We start from the raw sequence: 19,587 nt of genomic DNA, 5'->3' as shown, positions 1-19,587 counted from the left end.
TCAGTAAATGTCTTCCTTGTCAAATCCTTCCATGCCCAAAACTGGCTTTAAGAAATGTCAAGTGCAGGAAGATGATGTCGATCACCGACCCCCATCGAATTTGCCTCTGGTGTTTGGGCCCTGACCATCGGGTCGATGAGTGTGGTTCCTGTCAGGCTATGACCAACAAAGCTCTTAAGGAATGTAGAGGTAAACTGGCGGTGGGGGAGGAATCCTCAAAGTCTTCTTCCAGAAAACAGACAGAATCGAGAGAATCGAGTGAGAAATCCCGGCAGAGCTTGAGGAAATCGAGATCCAGAAGTCGTTCGAGGAAATCTTCCTCTTCTTCGTCTAAAAAATCATAGAAACGATGACACCGATCTCCGTCGTCCTCTTCCTCGTCGGCTGACGCAAGGTTCATCCCATACCCTTCAAAATATGATTCCCTAAAAAGATGGGACGCCTTCAGGGCTTCGATGATGAACATTTTCGAGAACGCGCCCCAGACCCCTTTGAAAAAAGCCGCTTAGAGGCCATGCCTATCTCACTCCAGAAGTGACAGTGGGAGGTCTAAGACCAGACGTGTGAAATCCGCCGACAAGTCGTCGAGGGTGTCATCGGAAGAAATTTCCCTGACACCTTGTAAAGAAAATCAAACCTACCGCTGCATAAATGGAAGGTGATGGCTGACAAGATGGCGCCAGGAATCCAACTGCCATCAAAGTCGATGTTGAAGGATACTTCGATGCAGCTATCGAAGGCGCACTCGAAGCCGACTTCGAAGATGGTGTTGACGCCTTCCTCGACTGCATCGAAGGCTCCTTTGACGTTATCGAAGCCAGCGGCGATGACATAGAAGCCTTCAACGCCATTGTCGAGGCCAACTTTAATTCCGGCGCCGAAATCGACACCCTTGTCGAAGCCGAGATCGATGTCTATTAAGTCACCCGGAAAAATATATCAGCCTCAATCTAGACAACACTTTTTCAGTCTGTCATCCATTTATGAGGAGCAATCCTCTGAAGAGGACATTACTCCAACTGGAGTGATATTTGGGACTAGAGATGTCCCTGAAGAATTAATAGACTCTACTTCCAAGATGGCAGATCTGTATGAATGCCTACAAACAGCCAGTGGCCTGGATATTTATCCTGAAGTAGATTTTGGTAGACCCAACCCTGCAACCCTGCAGTCCATGCAGAGTCCGGGTACAGAAATTTCATGAATAGACTCATTGAGTTTATGGGATGGAGCACTTAATTCCCCTAATTTTGATCAAGACGACATGACTGACATCCTTAATGAAGGCCCACAAAAAGACCCTGTCCTCCCCTTTCATAAAGCATTTAAAAAAGGGTCATGGCCTCTTGGGAAACCCCAGATTCTGGCACAGCTATAAATAAAAAATGTGTCGGGAAGTACAGGCCTTCCTCATTTGACCCAGAATACCTATCCAACCATCCCTCGCCTCAGTTTAGTGGTTCAGGCGGCCACAACTACTAGGCATTCGGCTTACTCTTCGATTCCCCCGGATAGGGACGACAAAAGGATTGATGCATGGGCCCGGCATGTTTTTTCTTCGGGCAGGATGGGCTTAAAATTTACGAATGTGACTTGCACCCTTGCAAGGTTCACATACACCCTGTGGGATTGTTTGACGGCAGCGCCTGAACACACTCCTGAGGGCGAGGAACGGGAATGTTTCCTTGCAATTGTCAAAGATGGAAAGGAGGCTATGGGGGAATGCCTCCAATCAGGGCTGGACACTGCTGACAGCATAAGCAGGTCCATGGCATCTAGCACAGTCTTGCGCAGATTTGCATGGCTAAGGAAGTCTGGTTTTGCACCCGATGTGCAATCCAAATTGCTCAATATGCCTTTTCATGGCTTGAGGTTGTTTGGCAGCAAGGCGGACGAAAGTTTAGAAAAGCTGCAGACCTTGAAGGCGGCGGCTAAATCTCTTAGCGCCTCTATAAGACAGCCTCAACAACACTCCTACTCAGGGTCCTCTTCCTGGAGCAGCCGTCCTTTTCGATTCTACTCCTCATTTGGGAGAGGGAAAGGACAGGCCAGTCAAAAAGGACCACAGAGAAAATGTCCTTGTGGTGGAAGATGAAAGAGTGCTAGATCAGCCCCAGCAGCAACAACTGTCATCTCAGCTGCTGCTGCAAAGCCACTCTGAGGCCTTGACCCACAAGACCCCGGTGGGAGGCAGGATCACTCGGTATCTGAACGAATGGTGGGGCATTACTTTAGATGCCTAGCACTAGAAACGGTGACCGATGGTTACTGTCTTCTGTTTCGACAAAGGCCTCAGGACCATCCACCGGGAGCCAACTCTATCAAAATTCCAGATCCGCTCCTTGTGCAGGAGATTGTATCCCTGCTAGAGAAAGGTGCAATAGAACATGTTCCTGTAGCGGAGTGGAACAAGGGTTGGTACTCCCCTTATTTTCTCATTCCCAAGAAGGACGGAGGATTGAGACCCATCTTGGACTTAAGAAGTTTGAACAAATTCCTCAGGAAGAATAAGTTCAAGATGGTGACCCTTTCTCAAATCCTTCAGGCTCTCCAACTCCAAGACTGGTTGGTTTCATTGGACCTTCAGGATGCTTACTTTCAAGTGCCGATCCATCTCAAGCACAGAAAGTACCTGAGGTTCGTGATTGGCGGTTCTCATGATCAGTTTTGAGTTCTGCCATTTGGGCTGACCTCCACCCCGAGGGTTTTCACCAAGCTGATGGCTGTGGTGGCAGCGAGTCTCAGGAGAGGGGGGATTCACGTCTACCCTTACCTAGATGATTGGTTAATCAGGGCAAATTCATCCGAACGAGCTCAGGAACATCTGACCATGAGCTGCCACTTCTTGCACAGACTGGGCTTCTCCCTCAGTTACAAGAAGTCACAAATTATTCCACTCCAAAAGCTCCAATTCATCGGAGCAGTGCTGGATACTTCCTCGGGCAAAGCCTCACCTCCCGAGTAGAGAGCTCACCACATTCTGCAGATGGTAACAAAGTTTCAGAATGCCCAACATCTGCCGGCTTCTGATTTTCTGAGGTTGCTCGGCCTCATGGCATCCTGCATTTTTCTGGTGCCGGAGGCCAGATTGAGGATGAGAACCCTTCAATGGGCCCTCAGGACTCAATGGTCCCAGTTTTCAGGGGATATGTCAGACTTTTTACAAGTCCCGACCACAGTGGCTCAGGATCTTCTATGATGGGCTTGCAGAGACACTATCCTCAGAGGAGAATCTTTTTGGCAACCATGGCCGGAGATGACTGTAGTGACGGATGCCTCACTCGCAGGGTGGGGAGCCCCCAACAATGATCTAAAAATCAACAGTCAGTGGAGTCCAAACTACACAACAACCTTTTGGAGCTGAGGGCAATCAGACGAGCGCCGAAGGCCTTCCTGCCATCTGTACGGGGAAGGAATGTCCTGATAATGATGGACAACACAGTGACAATGTACTACCTCAACAAAAGAGGAGCTATAGGGTCACTACCACTGTGCAGAGAGGCAATGGAGCTCTGGTTCTGGGCAATACAAGAAGAAATCTCTCTATCAGCAGTTCACCTAGCCGGAGAGAAGAACACGACGGCGGACGCTCTGAGCAGCGGGAATTAGCTCAGGAAGTCCTTCAAGAGATCTTCACCCTTTGGGGAACCCCTCAAGTGGATCTGTTCGCGACCGAGGTGAATCGGAAGTGCGAACAGTACTGCTCAAGGGAATTTCCTCCGAGAGGAGCTCTAGGGGACGCGTTCATAGTGGACTGGGAAGTTCCATTCCTGCACGCGTTTCCTCCAGTCCCTGTCATTCTTCACGTAATCTGGAGGTTGAGAACGTTCAGGAAAACCATGATTCTGATTGGCCCAGATTGGGCCAGGTGAACGTGGTACCCGGACCTCCTGGGCATGTCCACCTGCCTTGCAGTACGTCTTCAACAAAGAGAGGATCTCATCTCGCAAGAGGAAGGTCGGGTTCTCCATCCCGAGTTCAAAACGCTCAACCTTCACGCATGGCTTCTGAGAGGTTGAGGTATAACGATTGGGACCTTCCGGATGACGTGATGGAGATTTTGCTTTTGGCCAGAAGGCCAGCAACAAAGTCCTTGTACCGGTGTCGTTGGAACAAGTTCAGAAAATAATGTGGACCGATTCCTATATAAGTCATATGGTACTCTCTTTCCTGTTACACTTGGCCAATTTGGGGCTCAAAGTTGGCACCATAATGGAATACTTGGACGTGCTTTCTATTTTCAAGCGTACCTCAGAAGAGGTGTCTTATTTTAAAATGCCCTTAGTTATTCAATTTCTGAAAGGGCTCACAAATGTGTACCCTCCAACACCCTTTCAGGTACCCATCTGGGATTTAAATTTAGTTCTAAAATTTCTCACATGTACCCCTTTTGAGCAATTACATTCTTGCCCGTTAAGGCTCCTCACTTTGAAAACAATTCTGCTAATGGCAATTAAATCAGCCCGCAGGGTGAGTGAGTTTTAGGCGCTGTCTTGTAAGCCTCCTCACACCATTTTCCATAGGGATAAAGTTACTCTTAGGGCCAAACCCTTTTTTTTTTTAACCTAAAGTAGTCTCTGACTTCCACCTGTCACAGAAAATTACTTTACCTTCTTTCTATCCTCCTCCGCATGCAAGTAAGGAGGAAGAAAGGCTACACAGACTGGACCCGAAAAGGGCTCTCAGTTTATATATCTCCAGATTGGCTAAATTTCTGCAAATTGACCAACTCTTTCTCAGGTCTAGCGGTATCAAAACAGATTCTGTCCAGATGGATAATTTTGGCAATTACTGAATGCTATAAATTGGCTGGGAAAGAGCCTCCAGAGGGGCTAAGGGCCCATTCATCTAGAGGCATGGTGACTTCAACGGCTCGTCAGAGGGGTGTCCCGGTGCAAGATAATTTGTGCAGTGGCCACCTGGTCGTCAATGCACACCTTTGTGATGCACTATTACTTGGCCTCCTCCACATCAATCAAGGTGGCCTTTTTTCAAAAGCTGTCCTTCACACGGTTCATGATTAACTTTTCTGGTTCTCCCTCCTCCGAATTCATACTGCTTTGGGAGCCTATCTTAGATGAGGAATATGTGGGAGGAAACAATCCATTCGAAGAACAAGTTACTTACCAACTGTAACGTTCTTTTGATTTGGATGTTTCTCGCAAGTATTCCTCATCGACCCTCCCAGCCTACACGCCAATTGCTCTCTAATTCCTTAAGAGCTGGAGGTCAATGAATGCCTGGTCAACTACTGATGCAGTTCGTCATATCGTAAAAACAGTACTGAAGCCAATGGGCGCGGATCGAGCCCTTTATACTGCGCGTGACGTCGAGGCTCGACGGCAGCCCTTCGGGGGACATTGCCGCCGCGACCTCGAGCACAGCGCCCTCTGGTGAAAACATTTTTGCAAAGCTGGAAGATACCTATATCTAAGATGAGGAATACGTGGAGGAACATCCAATCGAAAGAACGTTACAGTTGGTAAGTAACTTGTTCTTCTTTACACATCGCTTTACAAAAAAAAAATCTTTTCACAACTACCAACAAAGCGGCCATTCTCTATAATGTTTCAAATGTGTTTGCGCAGCCCCCCCCACAGTCCAAAATGTTAGCGGAAGCTGCGCCATTTCGAGGTGCGCACGTGCTACATCAGGCTCTTTTCAGGGTGTCTGAAATGTGAAATGGGACTGTGTAGGAGTTTGGATTGGTCAATACGATTTCCTGGGTGTGGTGTGTAGCAACAGACTGTGCCAGAACGTCTGATTGCAAATAGGAGTGGAGAAGGCTATGCATATAGTTGTGCCATTCAGTAGGTGGACTAAATGGCTTTTGGGCGACTCCTGGATACATTGGGTACAGGTTTACGCAGAACGCTGTGCAGTGGCAGCACGCCTTGAGTTCCATAATGTCGATGTCCACTGGTACGGAATACGCGGGATGAAGTGGCTCCATGTGGGTCCTCTTTGTACCAGTTTGGTGACGCTCGCTCATCCAGACATTATTATTGTTCATTGTGGAGGTAACAGTTTAGGACATGCTAGCGGCATCTCACTGCAGTGTGCGATGACGGAGACATTTGGGCAACTCATTGGAAATATTTCAAAGTCGCACATCATTTTTTCTCTCATTTCCCAGAGACAGATGTGGCTGCGTTCTTCCTCACGTGGGCCACAAATGGCGTTCGCGTAGTGCAATGTGAACAAGGCTGTGTGCGCTTTTTTTGCAAGACGTTGGCATGTTCTCCTTCCACAATGAAAACATTACGTTTCGTGGTAGCAACATTTTTCGTTTAGATGGAGTCCATTTTACTGATGCTGGCAATGAGCTGTTTCTGCGTAATATCCAAAATGCAATGCAGCGCTTCCTGCAAGTTTAGCAAGCATTTTTCACCACTTCGAACGTTGCAAACACAAATGGCACAAAAAGGCTCTTTTCAGAGTACATTGTTTTTGACGGAGTCCTGCCACCCATTGTTGACAACCCTGTACGCGGTGCTTATAGGCTGCGCCACCGCCTGCATGCTTTCATTCAAATTCTATTTTTGAACAGTGTAAGGTGGCTCTGAAAAGAACCTTTTTGTTCCCCACACCATTGCGCCCCCCGACCCCCTTCTGGTTGTATAGCATTTTTCCTGTTATGACACGCCAATGACACGCCACAGAAGGACAGGAATGGAAGGGAGGTTTGGCAAAGGGCACCAACCATAGGGATAAGAAATTGCACGTGCATAGCAGAAGATGTGGGGTGGACCTCACTTGGGTAGGGGGCACTCTTTGTCATGGTCCCGGACCGAAGCCTCAAAAGCACTTCGAAATTGTTCCCCTCTTCACAGTACCGCGTCGCAGTACATGCACAGTACCGAGACCTTTGAAAGGTACGGGACTGTTGCGGTGCGTATGGCCTGCAAGGCTTGTTGCGGGACATGCGGGCCCTCTGGACCGTCCCTAATGGTGGCAGGAGCAGATGCAGTGGATGCTGTAGAGGAAAATAACCTACTGCCTTCTTGGAAGGGGACAAACCTCTGAACAGCTGCCTTGTGGTTTCATTTCAGGTGTCGCCGCTTCGAGGTGGTGCCGTAGCTGTACAAGCCAGGTTTTTCGCGACTGAGCACTCAGTGCATTGTATCTGGTTTGCATGAGATTTTGGCACATCCCCAACGGTCGTAAATAGTTTCCACACCCATGACCCACGCTGGCCACAGGCAATGGGGATTCCCTCTACTTTATCCTCATTTATTTTTTGATGTTTCTCCACATTATGACTCCTGTGCCCTTGCTCGGGACCTTCAGAAGGAGGTGTTGCTGGTAAGGGTGTGGGTGCTCCTGAGTCAAAGGTTGTAGCAGAAGCCCTGGTGGCCATTACTCGGAGAGGTACTTTCTAAGTACAGAATTGGTCAGAAAGCAATTTCTGCACAAACCAATGTGCACCGCTGCTCTTCTCTGGAAAGCCAAACATGGATTGCAGCGCAGTTGTGGGGTGTGCCCTTTTATAGGACTGTTGTGGAGCACGTGCAACCGAAAACTGGTCCTAAATCTTTCCCTACAATAACTACATGCAGAAGGAAGAGTGTAGGACCTCTGTTAGCATGCATTCTGACTGTAACACTCCATACATTGCAGTATAATAGTACTTTTTTCGATGGGCATGGATCCGGATCGTGTCTGCCAAATAAGGGCCCACGTGCATCGTGGTTCCATTACCATGGTGACGTCGCTATTGTTCTCCATTTGGACGCCTGTCTTCGGGGCGCATATTGGCCGTAATGCTTTGTGGCTAACGTGCATAGGTCTCCTACGGATACCCTTGGCATCCCAGGACAACTTAAATTTACGGCACACGTGCACTCAACATTTCTACATAACCTTTGCGTGTGCACGATACAGAAGGTGGAATGTTTAAGTGCAAAGGTACTCGCAGGATGTGTGTGAGCGCTTCCACCTACTAAATGTACATCAGACGTTTCTTCTCTTAACTTGGCCAGGGGCAGTGTTACCAGGCGTCACAGGACGAGATATGCATGTGCGAAGTTGTGCGACAACTACTTACAGGTCTTTCTGTGCATTCAAACATGCAGCCCGTAGTGGCGTCCTACGGATGATTCCATTGTGATTGCGCATACGGCAGCCAGGTGCGGCAGTCGTACGACTCCTCCGTTTCCCTCGCTTGCAATCATCTCCACCAGTGCTGTGCCCTTCACAGTTAAAATGGGCTTCTTAAAACAAAGGAAAAGGCACATATAAATTCAGTAACAATTTACATGTCAATCTTTATTAGCACACCTTCATAGCCACTATTCGGAAAGGGAAGGGGGACCAGAAGCAGATACATCTACTGGAGATTTCGGCATTTCTACAAGTTGGTGTTGAGGGGAAGAAGGGATTGAGGTCTCAGGCTGGGAAATGGGGAAGAGGGCATGTGCAGGTGGAGCAGTGGTATCTTATTTTCTCCATAATATGTTCTTCTACAAAAATGTTCAAGGTGGCACAATTGTTCAGCAATTCATCCGTTTTGCCGTCCAGGCGGTCTACTTTCATATTTACAGCATTTCCTTCGGTTTCTGTGCCATTATGTTGCGATGCAAAAGGTGCTACTTCTGGTGTACACCTTTTGTATTCCTGTATGTTCTCAAACAAAAACAAACGTGTTTAGTAAATATGAAGCAATATATTGTAATTGTGTTACTTTCCACACTGTGTTCCGTACCTATGGGGTTACTATGGTATTTCGGCATGCAGGAAATTCTCCTCCAGCCATTCTGCGGTGCTTTCCCTTGCATTAACCCTTTCCCTTTTCACACTGTGGCGGGTACCAATGGGGCTATCGTCCTCACTCATTTATTCATGCGGAAAAGTCTCTTACAGCCACTTTAGGGTGTTTGCCATTGCTGCGTACAAACAGAAAACATCATGCTTTCCTTTCCTACTATTGTGCAATAATAACATAAACTTTATTATACTTACCAGGTTGCAGTCACTTTCTGCTCTCAGTAGTTGGCATCCCTAACCCTGCCTCTTGGTCCTTTGTTGGAATGTAAAGCAGGTGTGTGGTAAGATTTATGAAGGCAAATGTTACTTCTCTTGTTGGTGCATTCCATTATGCTGCATACCGTATGGCTTTGTGCTGTTTGTTTCGAAAGTACAGACTTTGTACAACTACTGAATTGTCCCTTCCCTTTCACGCACTTGCTGCTGTTTGCATATGTTTCTTGTCTTTGCTGCGTTTCTTGTCTTTGCTGCATGGTACCACTTTGTATGACCACCCCCCCTTTCTCGGCAGGTTGGACTTCAACCGATGTCTGCGAACAGACGCACTGTTTGCAACCACTGTGGGTATTACTATAGAGCCACCGGCTTCAGTATGCTGTACAGTACATCTATACAAATTAAGAGTAACCTGTTAAAAACGTATGGATTTCAGTGAAAAAAACATTATTAAAGGGACGTTATGGTTAAATTGCCCTACTAGAAAAACCTATGAAATTCAATGGAAAAACGTGGTTACAGGTAAAACAGAAAAACCCCAGAAATTCGCCAGTTATGGTAAGCTAAGCAACCATAACTCACGCTACCATTGTGCACTGCAAGGACTAACTAACACCCATGACATCAAAGATGACATCACAATGTTTTACCATTGCTTTTTGTAGGTGTTTTAGTAGTGCAACTTAACCATAACGTCCCTTTTTAAAAACGTTTTTTGTCAGTGAATATACATATATCTCTCCCTGCAGATAAGATTTTGAAGTGAGAGTACTTTACTCCCTAGTTTTTAAAATTGGGAGTAAAAACATAGTCATGTTCCCAATGGGAGCATTTTATAAATGGGGGGATAAAATATGTCCCAACTGTAAAATAGAATTATTTTTGGGAGAAATACTTCCTTGCACCAAGTTATTCATGCACATTGAAAGATACTTTTCACCTCTTCCATAATTATAGTCGTCTCTTCCTACTACATGAACTACTGGTCCAAACACATCCATTGATCTGTTTGGGTGAAAGTAGGGGCACAAGCTCCTATGTGTCGTGTGTTGTGCACCGTGCGTTGTGTGTGTTTTAGTTGAGGAGTGCGGGAGTGCAGAACTGCAAAAACAAAGCCAGGGGACAGATAGTTTACCCCCTAGTAGTAAAGCTGAGATATGAATCTAAGGAATTTAAAGAATAGGGAAAATGAAAAATGTATGGAAATAAGTAGGAAACACTGAAAACGGCTGTTAAACACCAGGGTAATAAAAGATTCTGGCTTATAGAAGCGGCTAGATCAGTCCAAGCAACAATGTCACAGGAGAGCTATATACCTGAAAATCAATGGCTGATCTTTTTGTAGTTATGTAAACTCACAGGTGAACACGATCTCTAAACCTATAACAAACATTGACGCATTAAAGAGCTTGGCATTTTCCCTCAAACAAGTAATTATGGTACGCCAGTCTCAACCCAAAGCGAAAGCTCCAGGTCCCGCCAAGAAACCTCGTGATCTTTTTATGAAATATAAATCTCTGGGTCCCATATTTTCGACACTGCCAAGGCATTTCATCTTGCTGGCAAGGTCCCAGAGACTTGGAGGAAAGTAGAAATAGTCCCAAACTTTACAAAGGCCAATACATTAAATCCAGCAAATTATACCCCAGTTTCATTAATTGGACAAATGCGGGCAATATATGCCAACTTATTTTTGTATCGACTGGAACATTGGTTTGAAGATACGAACATTCTTTAACCAGGTGAGCTTGTGAGCCCGTGACCCTCCTGGGGCCTTGGTCTGCCCAGAAAATCTTGTGAGTTATCCCCCTGCCCCCGCGTGCAGCGTGGTAGCCTTCCCTGTCCCTTACGGGCTTTGGTGTCATAAGCATAGTCCTTTCCGCACAGCCCTTCTCTTAACCACTATGGCGCTACAAAAATTAGTAAACCAGTTTACAGTGCTGTGCAAAGGTTGGTATCGGACATTAATGGTGGTAAGGTCACGTATATAGCGCGTTGTAGAGCAGGTAACATCTTTTGATTACTTATGGCTGTGATTTAATGATTGTGAAGGTGAAATGAGATAGAAAGGCAGATCGCCACCTCGTGTGTGTGTTTTCGTACTTGAATGCTTTTATTAAAATAAATACTATGTGTCTGTACTTGAAAGTTGACATAAATCATTCAATTTATTCTTGCAGCGTCTGCGGGAGATCACTTGATTTTTGTCATACTTGGATACTCGGATATCTTAATGTTTATATTCACACATTTATTGGAACTGGGAATCTTCACCCCAATCAATTCCGTTTCAGTACAAGCTGCCGTGCCTATCGTTTCTTTAGATTATTGATGTGTTTAACACTTCTGCCGTGCCAGAAGTGTGTTTCATCATTCTGGTATGTACACCCCAAACACAATTACCCACTTTTTAAAAACAAAATTAAAAAGGTTCACGCATTTAATTATGCATAATAAGGAACAACGGTTACTTTTTAAGTAGGATACCACGTGTTGAATACATGTATACCTCTGAATTAACTCTTAATGTAGTATGGGCCTCTCCTTGAAAGGCCGGGAGCAGAGTCCTTGTTTGCTTTGTGTGTTTCGGGATCTCATGAACCAAGAAGGTGAGCTTTGTTTGAAGCATGGTGATGAACAGTGGCCATTCTGTTAAAGGCCCATTTTAGCAATATTAAACACAGGGCTATGTCGAATGATATTAGGACGTGGCAGGACATCAGTAGAAATCAATTGTGGTCAAACTTAAGCTTCCTTGCATTGATCCAGCTACTGTGTTTTGTCATGTACTTCTTGGTTCATTATATTAATCGAAGATAAGCGCCACATATCTGGTGGGAAATGCGCCTTGTGCAGTAAATCGACCAACTAGCTTGAATCTCAACTCAACCACAAAGAAAAAACTCGCAAACAATCCTTCTATTGTCACACACTCACCCTCTGGAATTTGATGCTGGCATTGGCTTGGAATGCCCCCACAATTCGCCACGTCTGCAAATCTATCAAAACGTGGCTTTCAACAACACTTGACCAAGGGCTACTCCCAATGGATGCACAGGCCCAACGAACAGACTACACCTCACAGTATTGTGCTACTGTAAAAGACGATAGCGCAAAACACTGTACAGCAACACGCTGCTCTCTAGCTTGCTCTGCACTTTAAACAAAATACAAATAAATATCTATGTAGTTAACCTTTATTTTGAGACCGCTTTTGGAAGGCCAGTGTACAGATAACCTTTTTTATGAAATAAAGCTATCCATTTCCAGTCCTTAATTCTGAGGTTGGCCCTGTATTTATGATTCAAGTGCTGCCCAAATACTTTACTTTTCTCTTAATACTGTGTGATCAGATGGTCTGAGCCAGCACTGTAATATCTAAACTGACCTTTGCATGAACCACACTTTTACCAGAAATTAATTTCTTACACAGAGGGCTTTTCACGAACTGACTTGCACCTTGGGATATTTTGAGGCAGGCACAAGTATCTAATAGGTTTGATAACGTTGTAGCTTGTTGATCTTATTTGTTTTTTCGGTAATAAAGGACATAGTTGCCTACGGCACACTGAGAAACGGAACAATGTGTCTTTGTTTTCTATTTTTGGTACAAGTCAGAAAGAACAATTGTAGATATGCGTATATTTCATCAAATGAAGATTACAGCAAGAAAATTGTACATAGAACTGTTAATGGTAACGATCAGTAAAGAGGGAAACTTTTTTCCAAGTGAGTGAATGAACATACATGTTGTGCATGAGTGCCAACCTTCAATTTCTGAGTAGGGCTAAAATGACAATTTACGACAAGTGAGTGATCAAACAATGACATTTTGGAGTGTACACAAACATCAGCTGGTCATGTCATAAAGTACTGCCATTTACTAATGCCCCACATTCACATCTACGCCAGAGTCCGCTTCCAATGCCCAGGTGGAGCCTTGCAATGCCCAGTTAGCGTATTCCAGAACACCTTCTTATGCATGCACAGGTGAAGCCTAACGGTCTAATGTACAGCTGTTACAGTCGTGAATAACTTCCAATGTCTAAATGCCGCTTTGCATATTCCTGTGCGCAGTCCTGTGCCAGGAACACTAAAGCCTAAATTCACCCTCATGTGCCCTGCTCGGCAGCATAACACCTGGCTTAACCCTAATTTGCCCTGATCTTTCTAAGCTCATATACCATCAGAAACTTTTCATATTCCCACGTTGAGCCGAACATACCTGCATACCTACCTCTTACACCATTTTAATATGCCTTGGTGCAAATTGACGTGCACAGCTAGTGCAGCCCAATATACAATAATAAACATTCATATATTAGAAATTGATTTGCAGGCCCATATTCAGCGTTACAGGTTAACCCCAGGAAATTGGCACATCAGTTTCCAACGTCTCTTCCATTCACTGATCAGTTAAATCACAGACTGCGGCAGTGTGCACTCTAGCTAAAGAGGTACAAAAGCACAGGCAGCAGCAGTACAATCCTCCTTAATTATCAGGACAAGCCCACCATAGCTACCAACAGTGCAAAGTTTGCTCACCCAACACAAGTGGTTTAGCAAAGGCAGCATCGTGCATGCTTTCTTTCCACATGATGGATAACGCACATAACTCGGCAGTGGATGCTTTCGTCTTGCATCTCATAAAGCACAGATAACAGCAGAACAAGCTTCACTCAAATATTTGGACCAGCATAGACCACTGCAGTGTATCTTAACAAAATGCCGGAGACACGCGAATGTCAAAGGGCATTCGCTTCAAGGTTTACAGGGCGGCTAAGAAGGAGAAGGTACTCGCAAGATCCTTGGGTAAGCGAGGCACGCTACTTTCCATTTTCCTTTCTCATTTTCTTTCCCAAAATCAATGACCTAATTCCAGAAAGGTACCTGTATATTATAACCTTCCAATAGCCATTCTCATTTCACACTTGGTTAACAGCCCCTTATTTTTAACAGACAGTCCTCAGAGAAGTATATATACATGTACAAGATCAATGATAATGAAGGAAATATTCTTGTTAAAGCTCAAAACCTTGATTTGAAAGGTATACATAATTACGCTAACAACCCTCTTTTTATCATTATAGAATAAATATGGGACAACACACAAACAAAACTAACCATCTACAGTAAATACATACACAGGCAGCTTTAATCTCACTAATAAAAAAGGGTAAGCTATTTCAAAGAAAGTTGACAACTGTTTTAACAGAAGTTGTCTGTTTCAGCTCGCACAATTATTTTGATTATGTGAACAAAAATATTTGTTTTTATTTTTTACTAAAAAGTCATATATAGGACTACACATGTTCAGTAAATGGAAATGATTAAATCCCAAAATGATATGGAATGCAGTGATTTATGAGAGAGGGGAATCGAGGTACAACACCAGGTATGAACTCGGTTAAATTGTGTTAATTTAGTTGAATGTACACCTTCATTTTTCACTTACAAGGTAAAAAATGTTTTTCTAACTAAATATTGTGGCATTATGTGACTGGCTAGCTCCATCTTCTAGTCTTGTCCCAACTTCTATAGATCATAGTGTCTTGAACATCATTGCCATGCCATTTGTCATCCTATTACGTTTGGACCTGCGTTATGAAACCATCTCCAACACCATGTAAGCTCCCACTGGATGACCCCTCAGGAGGAGCTGAAGTCTTGCAGAAATCTACCCAACGGACCAAATTCACACAAACTAGCAATGCAGATTCAGTGGATCGGCCCTACCTGTCTGAACCCCCTAACTTCACTGCATTTTCGGCGCTCTGGGATTTCTGTGCAGAGATTTTGCAGACTGAAAAAAGGCTCTTGCTGTCTGGTGCTCTGGGTTTTTCTTGGCTTTTGGGATTTGGAGGGTTTCAGGTGGAAGGGGCAGCGGCGAACAGTTGATTCACACTTGGAGATAGCAGGAGAACATATGCCAATGGGAGAATTTCTTTCCTTTTTCACATCCCATTCCATGTTAGTGTAATTTTACTTTGTGTTGGGATTGTTTCTTTTTTGGAGTTCTTAAGTCTCGATTTCCCCTTGAACAGGTTCTTTGTGATAGTTTGCTTTTTTCCTAAGCCCTTTTCTCCTTTCCCCCAAAAAAGTGAAAAAGAAACCCACTGTGAAACGTTTTGCAGAAACCTTATGTATGTACACCTTTCTCTGCTGTCCGCCAACAAATGTTAGCATAAATAATGAACAGGAACAAGTAAATCATATATTTGGGATCATAACTCAAGAAGAGAAGTAACTCATAGATATTTGGTGACTCCTCTTGGGACATAGATTTGGAAGCTTTTGAAAGGGGTTGAAAATGGTATTCATGAAGCAGGAGCTGGAATTGGCTCCTGGGTGTCGAGACTTCTCTCTGACCTTGAGTTACTCTTTGTGATTCATGAGTATTACAGTCCAGCCCCATGGATGGAGTGCCTGAAAGATGGTGAAATGTGATCTTTTCTGCTCTGGCGTGCGCCAAAACATTCACATTCCTTGAACCGCTTTCTATTCCTGTATTGCTTTGTGTCTTGCCTTGTTGCTTTACCTGTCTTCACTTTGTACCTTCTCTTTAAATTCATTTCCCATTTATTTATATTACTTTTCTTTTCTGTCAGTTTTTCCGTCTTGCTTCTACCTCTTATTTAATCTTTACCTGACTGCGCAGCGACTTTGTACCTCTGCCACATTTTTCACTGCATTAATATCTGTTACTGTCCTTTGGTTGCCTCCTTTTTCTGTGATGCAACCTTGCTCACTTTCTTCCTGCTGCACAATGTGGCGCTTCTAAATTAGTATGCAAAATATGTAACTTACAGTATTACATTCAGTCCATATGAACAAACATGCTTTGCATGTCTTCTAGAGGTTTAGTATTGCAGCTTTTCTGACGATTCCCAGACATATAGTTATTGTCAGATAAGTATATTTGTATGGCATGAGATGGCCTGGGGAGCCAAAAGTAGCTCTTGGTAGATGTTGGTATCAAGATAATCCGGCTCTTCTAGCCCCTTCCCAGGAGCCAAAGAGGTCACAACAATTTTGAACCTTGCTTGGGGAATGATAAAGGCGTGAGAAGACAGATGTGGCGCAGCAGGTGGAATGTGAGGGGCCGGTGGGACAAAGAGTAGTAGATGCAAGGCAGCGGCGGTACACAAAGTGGACGAGCAGCAAGATAAGAATGAGGAGTGGTGGTGTACAATTGTATTCAAGCACTACAAGAAGACTGCGTTGGGCACAATCTCAGTGCGGTAGAACATTTGGCGTTGGCATCAAGAGATGTTTAAGATTCATGTGGCATTCCCCCCACCTCCCAGCACCATGGTACCCTCCTTGAGTGGTGCAGAGGCAGCATCTGTCAGGACATCTGGTGATGCAGGTTAATCCGCATCGATCATGATTCGCTACCCCTTCGCTCTCGTTCCAGCCACTTGGGGACCTGATTTGGGGTTTATTCCCTATTGGACTTTAATTTCCTGCTGAACCTTACTAGATAGTGCTGTGGTGATTTGGGAGTTCTACATCCATATTTTCCACTTCCCTTCCGGGTTTTTGGCAGCCAATATGTTGCTTTAATTATAAGACTATGCTTCCCAGAATGCCTGGCCCACTGCTTCATCTCCACCCTTGCAGGAAAAGTGTGGGTTGAAGTAAAGGAGCACCTATCTGGCAGGTGCTAGCAAACCGCACACCTGAGGGGTGTGCTTGGTGGTCAGCTTTAAAATCCTCTGTTTGCTTCAGTCCAGTGATGGCCTTTATTGCAGTATTCCTGTTTGTTACTGGCCCCTTGTTCCCATGCTCAGTGTCTAGTTCCTAGTTTCTTATTTCTTGTTCCTGGATTTTGAATTTAGTTTGCTTTATTAGAATTTTCTTCTCCCTGGTTTTCCTTTTTGTCTTCCTCTGTTTTTCAGTCAGAACGTTTCAGTGCTTTCCTTTTCCTGTACAGCCCAGTTTCTGTGGTTTTTTTCCTTTGACCTTGCACTGTTCCGCAGTGTAACCAGTGTAATCTTGATCCTGTAGGCACACCTCATTGTGATATTTCCTATTTTGTACTCTTTTCCTTTCCTTGTGGTGGCAGGGTAGGCTTTGCAGTTGTTATTGATTTCCCTCCCCCTGCTCCTTTACTTTCTCTTGGAGTCTGTTCCTGGTTTTCCCTTGCACTTCTCTTTGTTCCCTATTGATTGCTAGGTGTGGTGTGATGTGTTAGCCAGCTCCTATGTGAATGCCTATGTTTTCCTCACTGTTCTGTGAGCACAATTCTTACTTGCCCCTTGTCAGGACCTCCTGGTCAAATCAGCTAATTTCTCTCTGAGTGGGCGGACCTCTTCTCCTCCCTCCTGGCCTCTACCACTCAACTCCTCCTCCTTGGTGACCACAATATCCATTTAGACTCTTCTTGTTCTTCCTCTGTACTCTTTTGTGACCTCTGCGACTCCCTCTCCCTGTCCATCCTCCCCTCTGGCCAGACTCGCTCTGCAGGGCACACACTCGATGTCCTGATCTCCTTTGACCCCCCCTCTCCATCCCTCTGACCACTCCTCTCTCCTGGAGCGATCATTCCCTCCTCTCCTCTCATCTCTCCCTCTCTTCCCCCCCAAACCAAGCCTACCCCAACGCTGCCACCTACCTTCCCGGACATCCGGCCCATGAAGCGTGTTACAGTTGAGGCTTTCGCCGCCACCCCGCCCCCTCTCCCTACACCACTGTCTGTCTCACATCCTGACACAGCCCTGCCTCTACTCTACTCTTCAATTTCTGATACTTTTGATGCTCTTGCCCCTGTTGTGAGGCTCCGTTTTGAAGTCCAAAGTCAAGTCGAATTCCTGGTATGACTCCGACCTAGCTACACTTAAACCTAAGTGTAGGGCGGCTGAGAGGAAATGGAGGGCTTCTTGTTCATCCTCTGACAAACTGGCCTGTCGCCTGCTCCAAAGGCAATACCGACTCTGTCCTCATCAGGAACAGAGTCCACATTCAAGCTTGTGTCTCTGCGGCATCTAACAACTTGGCCAAACTCTTTAAAATCTGCAAGGAGCTGGCCAACCCTGCTGTAGTCTCTCCCCCTCCTGTTGCCTCCCAGGCTCTTTGCAATGCCCTTGCCTCAACCCTTTATCTCAAAAACCCAGGACATCCTGTCCACCCTTGTCCCTCCTCTCCCCTCTCCATCTGTGCTTGCTGACCCTTCTTCAGCCACCCCCCCACCCTCCTTCTCGTCCTTTCCTCTTTTCTCCCCTGATGAGGTCGCTAGACAAGTCTGATCTATGAAAGCCTCGTCAAAACAGGTTCACCCCTGTTCCTCTAAAACCATCAAGGACCACATTGACACCCTCGCTCTGGCCCTTGCCGATTTGTGCAACTACTCCTTTGCCTCAGGATCCTTCCCCTCCCATCTGTAGCACTCCCTTGTGCATCCTCTTCTCAAGAAACCCACAGCTGATCCTTTTTGTCTGGCTAACTATCGCCCAATTTCCATTACTCCCTTTCTGGGCAAACCCCTGGAAAAGCTGGCCATCTCTCAGCTTAACCTCCATTCTAATTCTGTTGGCTGTCTCCATGACCACCGGTCTGGCTTCAGAGCTGCCAGAAGCACGGAAACGGCTCTCCCGAACATCCGTGAAGATCTGCTTTCCAATCTTGACTCTAACATTCCCTCAGTCCTCATCCTACTCGATCTCTCTTCTGCCTTCGACACGGTCAACCATACCATCCTGCTCAACCATCTCTGTGATAACCTGGGTATCACTAATCGGGCACTGGCCTGGCTGACCTCTTTCCTCTCTATTTGACTCTCCCAGGTCCAACTTGGGTCCTTCCTATCATCTATCTTCCTCTCTACCTGTGGTGTTCCCCAGGGGTCTAACCTCTCGCCATGGCTTTTCAACCAATACCTGGCAACTCTCGGCCACTGCATTGCCTTTTTCTGCTCATATTTCCAGTGCTACACTGATATGACAACTCATTTTCAGGCTGCCCTCAGCCACCTCCTCTCCCATCTCTGATTGCCTAACTGCCATTCAAGATTGGCGTGCCGCCAATGATCTTTGTCTGAATGCCAGCAAGACTGAGATCCTCCTCATCGGTACACTTTTACCATCCTTTTCCCTCACTCTCTGGACGGTCTCCCTTGGCCCTCCTCCTACCCCCACCTGCGAGGTTAAGAACCTCAGGGTCATCTTTGACTCCACACTTTCCTTCTCCGCCCAAATCTCTGTTTCTAAAAAGTCAACCTTCCTACTGCACCTCCTCAGAGTTACTCTGCCTTTCCTCTCTTTCCACCAGAAGCTCATGATCTCCCAAGCTCTGGTTCTCTCAAGGTTGGACTATTGCAACATCCTCTTTCTCTCTTGGCACCGTGCACCTGGCCACCCTCTGTCCTCTGGGCCCAGGTACCTGCTCATCCTGCACTGCCTCAGGGCCACCCCTTGCATTGGGGTCTGTATCTGGACCCATACAGCTCCCCCTTTTCTTCCTGCACTTATCAGACCTACCCTGTCTGCTGTCTTAAATCCAGCACTTGCCACTTGCTGACTTCACTACCACTGTTTGTTGCCATTATTATTATTTATTATGTATCTGTTTCTCCTTTGCTCCGCACTTTCCCCCTTCCATGCACTC

General features: G+C 45.6%; 1 protein-coding gene across 5 annotated transcripts in view; it reads left to right on the top strand.

Moving 5' to 3' along the window:
- Positions 1–19,587, top strand: part of NCK2 (NCK adaptor protein 2) — a 231,045-nt gene that overhangs the window by 31,544 nt on the left and 179,914 nt on the right. For 2 of the 5 annotated variants that reach the window (XM_069636903.1, XM_069636905.1), the window contains exon 2: positions 8,965–9,040. The exons of 2 other annotated variants lie outside the window; for them this stretch is intronic. The gene's annotated coding sequence lies outside the window, so the exon portion shown is untranslated. Of the gene's footprint in view, positions 1–8,964; positions 9,048–19,587 lie in introns of all 5 variants that reach the window. One more of the 5 variants, XM_069636907.1, reaches the window with a different exon arrangement.

The sequence above is a fragment of the Ambystoma mexicanum genome, chromosome 7p (genome assembly GCF_040938575.1).
Source record: "Ambystoma mexicanum isolate Mex_15411 chromosome 7p, UKY_AmexF1_1, whole genome shotgun sequence".
In the NCBI taxonomy this organism is placed as follows: Eukaryota; Metazoa; Chordata; class Amphibia; order Caudata; family Ambystomatidae; genus Ambystoma; species Ambystoma mexicanum.
This window is presented reverse-complemented; position numbering and strand designations above follow the sequence as displayed.